The 7,420-nt window shown below is 38.0% G+C and overlaps 1 pseudogene; it reads right to left on the bottom strand.

Annotated features, from left to right (window-relative positions):
- Positions 1-6,068: 6,068 nt before the first annotated feature.
- On the bottom strand, positions 6,069-6,972 carry LOC115870486 (annotated as a pseudogene).
- Positions 6,973-7,420: the final 448 nt, after the last annotated feature.

Here is a 7,420-nt window from a genome sequence, read left to right as displayed (position 1 = left end):
AAAAAAGAAAGAAAAGCCTGTAGTTAGTTCAAAGACTATTTGTTGACCTTTAGGAGTGTTTTCTGGTTGAGTCTGATGGGGAGCCATGCCCTGGACCCAAAGTCTATTTTTGGTATTCCCTGGGGAATCCAGTGCTCTGTTCACCTTGCTGTTCTGTTGCATGCGCTTAGTGTTTTGCTTCGGTGTGGTGGGGTCTGTTGGTTCATCTTTATGAGGCAGGCCAACAGGTTTTTTCTCTGTGGAGCTACAGGAGGGGTTCCAACCACAAACTTTTCACTGATCAGACAAGCATCACAGTTCTTAGGAAAAGGAGCTAGCCTCCCAAAAAATGCTAAATAGGATGTCAGTCTCACTGCTTGGAGTGTTGACCTCACTTCTTAAACACTTATCTAATGATTTCCTCTCTCTCTCTCCATTGATTTATCCCTTTATCTCCCCAAAATCTCTCTAGTCATAGAGGAGACAAGGTTTGTCTTTTAGTCTTTTATTTCTCCATTGAATGTTACATCCTCTTTCAACTGAGAACTTCCTGGCTTCTTGGGGTATTTTCAGTTTGTTTTTTTAACTTTTTATTGCTAATTAGATGGAGGTTATATAACAGATCATCATTTTTGCATTCAACAACTTAACTTGTCAAAAACTCCCAATGACTTTCTTTATTTCCCTGCCCCATTTCTATGTCTAGCCCCCCTCCCTCTAGAACAGTGGTTCTCAAATTGCCTGATGCCATGACCCTTTAATTCAGTTCTTGATGTTGTGGTGACCCTCCAACCATAAAATTATTTTTGTTGCTACTTCATAACTGTAATTTTGCTACTGTTATGAATCGGGCAATCCCTGTGAAAGGGTCATCTGACCCCCAAAGGGGTCGTGATCCACAGGTTGAGAACTGTTGCTCTAGAAGGCTATTATCTCCTCCTTCACCCAACTTAACACCTCGCCACCCTCTAGCCTATTACCTCCCCTTTCTTCCCTTTCTTCCCCACACCCAGTAAACATCAGTCTGTTTCTTTTGATATGAAACCATTTTATTGGGAACTAATACAGATATCATTCCATAGTTTAATCACATCAAGCACCGTGTGTACAATTGCTACCACAATCAGTTTCAAAGCATTCTCTTCCTTCTTGAACTCCTTGATATCAACTCCCTTTTACTCCCACTCCCCCACTGCACCTCTCAGGAACTTTTATTCTACTTCTGTCTCTGTAGGCTCATCAATCCTGGGTTTCATATACTGAAAAACCTGAGAAAATATATTTAAGAGGGTTACCCCCCCCCCAATGACAAAATACATCGGAGATAAGCCCCAATATTGAAAACACACACACACACACACACACAGAGAGAAAATGTTATAAACCAGATCAGGCCCAACTTGTATCAGAGGGAGGATCGACTGACAAGGTTTTAACTAATATCTTGAATTTTACATAACAGTGGTCTCATACAATATTTGTCATTTTGTGATGAACTAACTTCACTCAGTATAATGCCCACTATATCCATCCATGTCATGAGATGCTTCTCAGTTTCATCATTATCCTTTAACAATGCTTATTTAGGATTCCATTGTGTATATGACAGTTTATTTATCCATTATTCCACCAAAGGGTACTTAGGATGTTTCCATTTTCTTGCTATTGTGAATAGTAATGTAATGAACATGGGTGTACATATATCTGCTAGTGCTGGGTCATATGGTATAAGAGCAAGACTGCATCAAAAAAATAAAACAATAAAATAAATTCAAAATAGAAGATCTAACGAAAAGTTGTTACATTCCAGGCTAAATACATCTGCTAAAATCTCCATTAGAGTGTTCTCTGCCTGATATTAGGGTTGTTCACATTCATAGACTGTTTAGTGGGGATTCACTATGGACTCAATTTTGGGCTTTTTCTATAGTCTATTGTGTTCTGAAAACCTGGTCTTTAGAATTGAGTCTCTGTTACCATTCCATACTCTGGATTTAGGACATATGTAATTTACAATCCTTGGCTTTACTTTACATGGTCATTGTTGCTGGATCCTTTTTTTGGTTTTTGTCTTTGTTTTGTCTGGTTTCTAATACAGAAATGCCAGGATGAGTGGATCTCTTTAGACAACTGGATTAATAATTACCTGGGAGGTTCAGAAAGGGAGGATGTGTAGAACAGCAAAAGGTACAAGAAGAAAGAAAATGTTTCAAAGTTGATTGTGGTCATAATTGCACAAACTTTCTTAATATGATTAAATATTGAATTGCATGATATATTAATTTTACCTAAATTAAACTAATTTTATTTGAAATAATTAAAAAATGTAGAGAGAACCGAAACTCTGTATACTGCACAAAAAAATTCAAAGGGCCATAATGATAGTAAGGGGCAAACTCTAAATTTATAAGTTAAGAAACCAAGACCTGAAATGACAATGTGATTATCTTAGATTATACACCACATGATCATAGAGATGAGACTAGAGTCCAATTCTACTAACTCTCAGTCCCTTCTAATATAAGGGAAGAGAATTATCCCTTAGGTCTTTCCTCCACTGAAATATCCCATCATGTTTCTATAATATCGCCTTATGGGAGCAGCTTTCTGCTTCACTGACAAAGTTTCTAAAAATACATCTCTAGGTTCCCAAATCAAACTTTAATTACAGAGCCTTCAGTACAGTGAATTACTTAATATGGTTCTTGTAAGCATATTCTTTGTGACTCTTCCTGATTGGTCTTGATAAGAGATGTGTGAGGCTCAGGACCAGTGGTCAGAGTGGCGAGATCAGGAGGGTGGAGGGAAGGCGGGGTATAAAGGAGGAACCGATCACAAGGATCTCCATATAACCGCCCCCCTCCCCGGGGGGACAGACAACAGAAAAGTAGGTGAAAGGAGACGTCAGAAAGTGTAAGATATGACAAAATAATAATAATTCATAAATTATCAAGGGTTCATAAGGGAAGGGGGTGGGAAGGGAGGGAAAAATGAGGAGCTGATACCAAGGGCTCAAGTAGAAAGCAAATGTTTTGAGATTGATGAGGGCAACAAATGTACAAATGTGCTTGACACAATAGATGGATGTATGAATTGTGATAATAGTTGTATGAGCCACCAATAAAATTATTTTTTAAAAAGAGATGTGGGAGGAAGATACTAATAAGATTACATAATCCTGTTATAAGTGATTGCTATTGTTGTTAGATGCCAACAGGTCTGCTCCAACCCATAGAGATACTATGCACAGCAGAACAAAGCACTACACTGTCCCATGCCATCCTCAACATCATTCCCATGCCTGAGTCCATTGTGGCAGCCACTGCATCAATCTATCTTGTTGATCTATCTTTCTCTTTTTTCCATACACCTCCACTTTACCAAACCTGGTGTCCTTCTCAACGCACTGGTATCTTCTGACAATATGTCCAAAGTAAGTGAGACAAAGTCTCACCATCCTTGCCTGTAAGGAACACTCTGGCCATACTTCTTCCAAGACACATCAGTCCATGCTACTTTCAATATTCCTCTCCAGCACCACAAATCTAATGCATTGTTTATTCTTCGGTCTTCTTTATTCAATGTCCAACTTTCATAAGCTTCTGAGGCAACTGAAAATGCCATGGCTTGTGTCAGAAGCATCTCAGGCCTCAAAATAACATCCTTGATTTTTTAATACTCTAAAGAGATTGTGTGCAACAGATTTACCTAGTGCAATATGTCTTTTGATCTCTTGACTGCCGCTTCCACTGAGTATTGATTGCAGATCGAAGCAAGACAAAATCCTTGACAACTTCAACCTTTTCTCCATTTATCATGAGATTACTTATTGGTGCACTTGGGAAGAGTTTAGTCTTCTTGACATTTAGTTGTAAACCATACTTAGAGCTACAATCCAGGAGGAAGAAATGGGGAGCTGATATCAGAGGCTCAAGTGGGATGAGAATGCTTTGAAAATGAGGAGGGCAGCAAAAGTGCAAATGTGCTTGACACAATGGATGAATGTATAGATTATGGCAAGAGATGTAAGAGCCTCCAATAAAAGCATTTAAATAAATAAATAAATAAAATTTTAAAGCTACACTCCTCAATCTTCATCAGCAAGTGCTTCAAGTCCACTTCACTTTCAGCAAGCAGGGTCATTTCATCTGCATTTCATAAGTTTTTAATAAGTTTTCCTCCAATATGATGCCACATTCTTCTTCATATAAACCAGTTTCTCTGATTATTTTCTCAGCATACAGATTGAACATATGGTGAGAGGATATAATGCTGACACCAATTTTAATCTATACATTATTCCTTTGTCCTATTTGAATAACTGCTCATTGATCCAGGTACAAGTTCTGCATGAGCACAATGAAATGTCCTGGAACTCCCACTCATCTCAAGGTTGTTCATAGTTTGTTATGATCCCTAGAATCCAATGCCTTTGCATAATCAATAAAGCACAAGGAAACATCTTTGTGGCATTCTCTGCTTTCAGCCATCCATCTGACATCAGCAACGATAACCCTTGTGCCAGCTCCTCTTCTAAATCAGCTTTCTGTCAATGTACTGCTGAATGATATTAGCCAGGTCCTTTTCTGAAGTTCTGACATAACGCCAGCAACTGTTTGCCTTTGTACTTCTCCTTATATAACAAAAAGAAAACATTACTTGCTTAAGCTCTCTAATCTTTCTGATCCTTCTAAATGAGTGAATTCATAACATAAGACTCTAACACAGTACTAGGCATGCAATAGCATTCATTTTTCTACCTATTATGTTAACAAATATTTATATCATGATAATTGTGTGCTATGCAATGAATAACTCAGGTAAGATGAAATTTACACTCCAGTAGAAAGAAACATGCATAAAACGCATCAATGAAATTCCTCAGAGAGATGCATACAGGGATGGAAATAAAATAGGGTGTTCAATGCACTTTGAAAGTGGGAAGTGAGGTGGAGAGACACTTTAGTTAAAGGGCTCTCTGGAAATAACACGTAAACTCAGACATAAATGATGAGATAAGCCTGTAATGCAAAACCTGGGTAAAAGGTGTTACAAACAAAAGGAAAAGCAAGTGAAAATGCCCTGGGACATAATTTAGGCACACATAATATCAGTATAATGAGACTATGGTGATAACTTTGAATTTTATTCTTATGATAATAAAAAAGACACTAGAAGATTTTAACTAATAATTATATGCTGTCAAATCAATTGCAACTCATCACAAATCTATTACCAAAACCAAAGATTTTATGTGCCAAAGAGGAGCTAGCTTCCCTTCTTCTGCATGGTTGCCAGCTCATCTGAGCCTCAGGGTTTAGGACTCTTACTGGCCTCTCCACTTGGCCATGACAGATTACATCAAGCCTAATGAGTCTGTATTGGTCCCACAGGTCAACCCCACTCATTATCTTTAGTTGTTCTGACGTGAAAGAACTGAGAACAAAGGCCAAATTGCTTTCTACAAGGTGATTTGATACCTTGCAGGGAGACGGGCACTAAACTAATAAGAACAACTGTGATAAATACTTTGAAATTGTTCTTTGGATTACACAGATAAACATAAATTACTTCAATTAGCCAAATTCATATTCTTTTTATTTAAAAATATTTAATAACCTTTTGCCATCAAGTTGATTTTGAATCTTAGTGGTTAGAAGAGAACTTGCCCATAGTGGTAAGGTTGAAATCTTGCCTTTTTTTTTCAGTCCATGATTTTTCTTAGTCAAATATTTTATCTGATGGTTCTCAAAAATTGCTTTCACCATGTGACTCTGAAATAACAACTCTATTATCTCCCAGTAAAGAGTCAATACTTGCCTTATAATGTGCTAAAGTGATTAGTCATTGATAAAACACAGGATCATCTGCATCTTCCTTAGCACTTATGTCCAATATATTATAAACAATTATCACCCATAAAAACCAAATTCCAGAAGAAGTACAGCGAAACCCAATACAGACATGAAAATAAAGGCAAAGGCATTGGCTAGTTATGCTGCACAATGGATGGCCAGTAGAAAGGATGCTACACCAAAGGCCTCCAGAAATAAACAAAAGAGTCCTCTCATTTCTCTCCAGATGTGTGCTCAGTTATCTTGTGCCAATAACAGAAAAGTCTGCTTCAAAAGATAAAGCTCCATAGAATAAGATTTAAAAGGTTTGATAATCAACTCCCTAATGCTACCCTTAGTTGCCTGCTCTGTTAGTGTCCCGGCATTCTTTAGATTAAGCAAGAAAATCATTTCGGGACATCGAGAAGTCCTTGGTATCAGTCTAGAAAGATCTTGAAGCACTCTGCTAAGACACATATATCCCATGCTGCTTTTGGTTTATCATCTCTTCTTTGCTTCAAATCCCCACAGTTTCTTTTTTTGTGTGAACCACCTGTGAATTCTCCACTTCCTTTTTGACTATTAGAAAGTCGTAGCATGCATTTGCTATGGAGATTTTAACATCAAACTAGCTGGTGGCTGAGTTCCTCAACTTTCTCAATATTCCACTCCTCCACAACATGGTCGATGCTCTTTGCAAGACCTGACTTGCAAAGTTGTCTTTTTTTTTCCACAGGGGGATCAAACCCATCATTGACTCCAAAATAGTGAGTGAGCTCCTTCCAATGGGTTTCATTTAGGGATTGTTCACTTTAGGATGCCTCTTTATTCTTGAATTTACCTTTCTTGAATCATCTTCATGTTTTCCTCCAAAATCTTGAGGTTGAGGTTTTCTGTTCAATATGCTTTGTGTACAATCCTTGAAATTTATTTCACATATTTAAGGAAATCCTGAAAGGGCACTCTTCCATTTGCATTTTTATTTGCCACTGCTTCTTGGTCTATCTGTTGGGAAATCTGAGATTTCTGCATTTCTAGCCATCTGATCTTCCTTAGCTTTTTGTAAGTGAAGTCCGGAGAGTTCTAAGGCAGCTTCATCTTCAGAATTCCATTCAACATCACTTTTATTTAAGCCAAGAGGTAGCAACCCACTCTGCATCTTGTCATTCAGGAACTGGTCCCTGGCAGCCATGTTAAGGCAGCCATGTTGAAAGCTTTATGGAAGCAAACTGCCACATCTTCTCAAGCAGAATGACTGATGGATTCGGATAGCAGGGAAAGTGTTAAAGTACTGGGTTTAAACCAAATCCAAACTCACTTCTATTTAGTTGATTCTGAATTACAGTGACCCTTTAAAGAGTTTCTGAAGATGTAAATATTTGCAGGAGCATAAAGCCTCATCTTTCCCATGGAGAGATTGGTGGGTTTGAACTGCTGACCTTGCAGCTAGCAGTTATAGTTCAAAAGCTTGGAGTTTGTAGTTACTACTGTCAAGTACCTTAGAGTCAGTTCCAAGTCACATGACCCTATGTACAACAGAATGAAACTCTACCTGGTTGTATGCCAACCTTGAGACCACTGTTATAGCCAATGTGTCAATCTATATT

This window comes from Echinops telfairi, unplaced genomic scaffold, assembly GCF_000313985.2.
Source record: "Echinops telfairi isolate 266 unplaced genomic scaffold, ASM31398v2 ScPeMD7_1713;HRSCAF=2227, whole genome shotgun sequence".
Lineage (NCBI taxonomy): Eukaryota > Metazoa > Chordata > Mammalia > Afrosoricida > Tenrecidae > Echinops > Echinops telfairi.
Note: the sequence above shows the minus strand (reverse complement) of the source record. Positions and strands in the feature narration are given on the sequence as shown.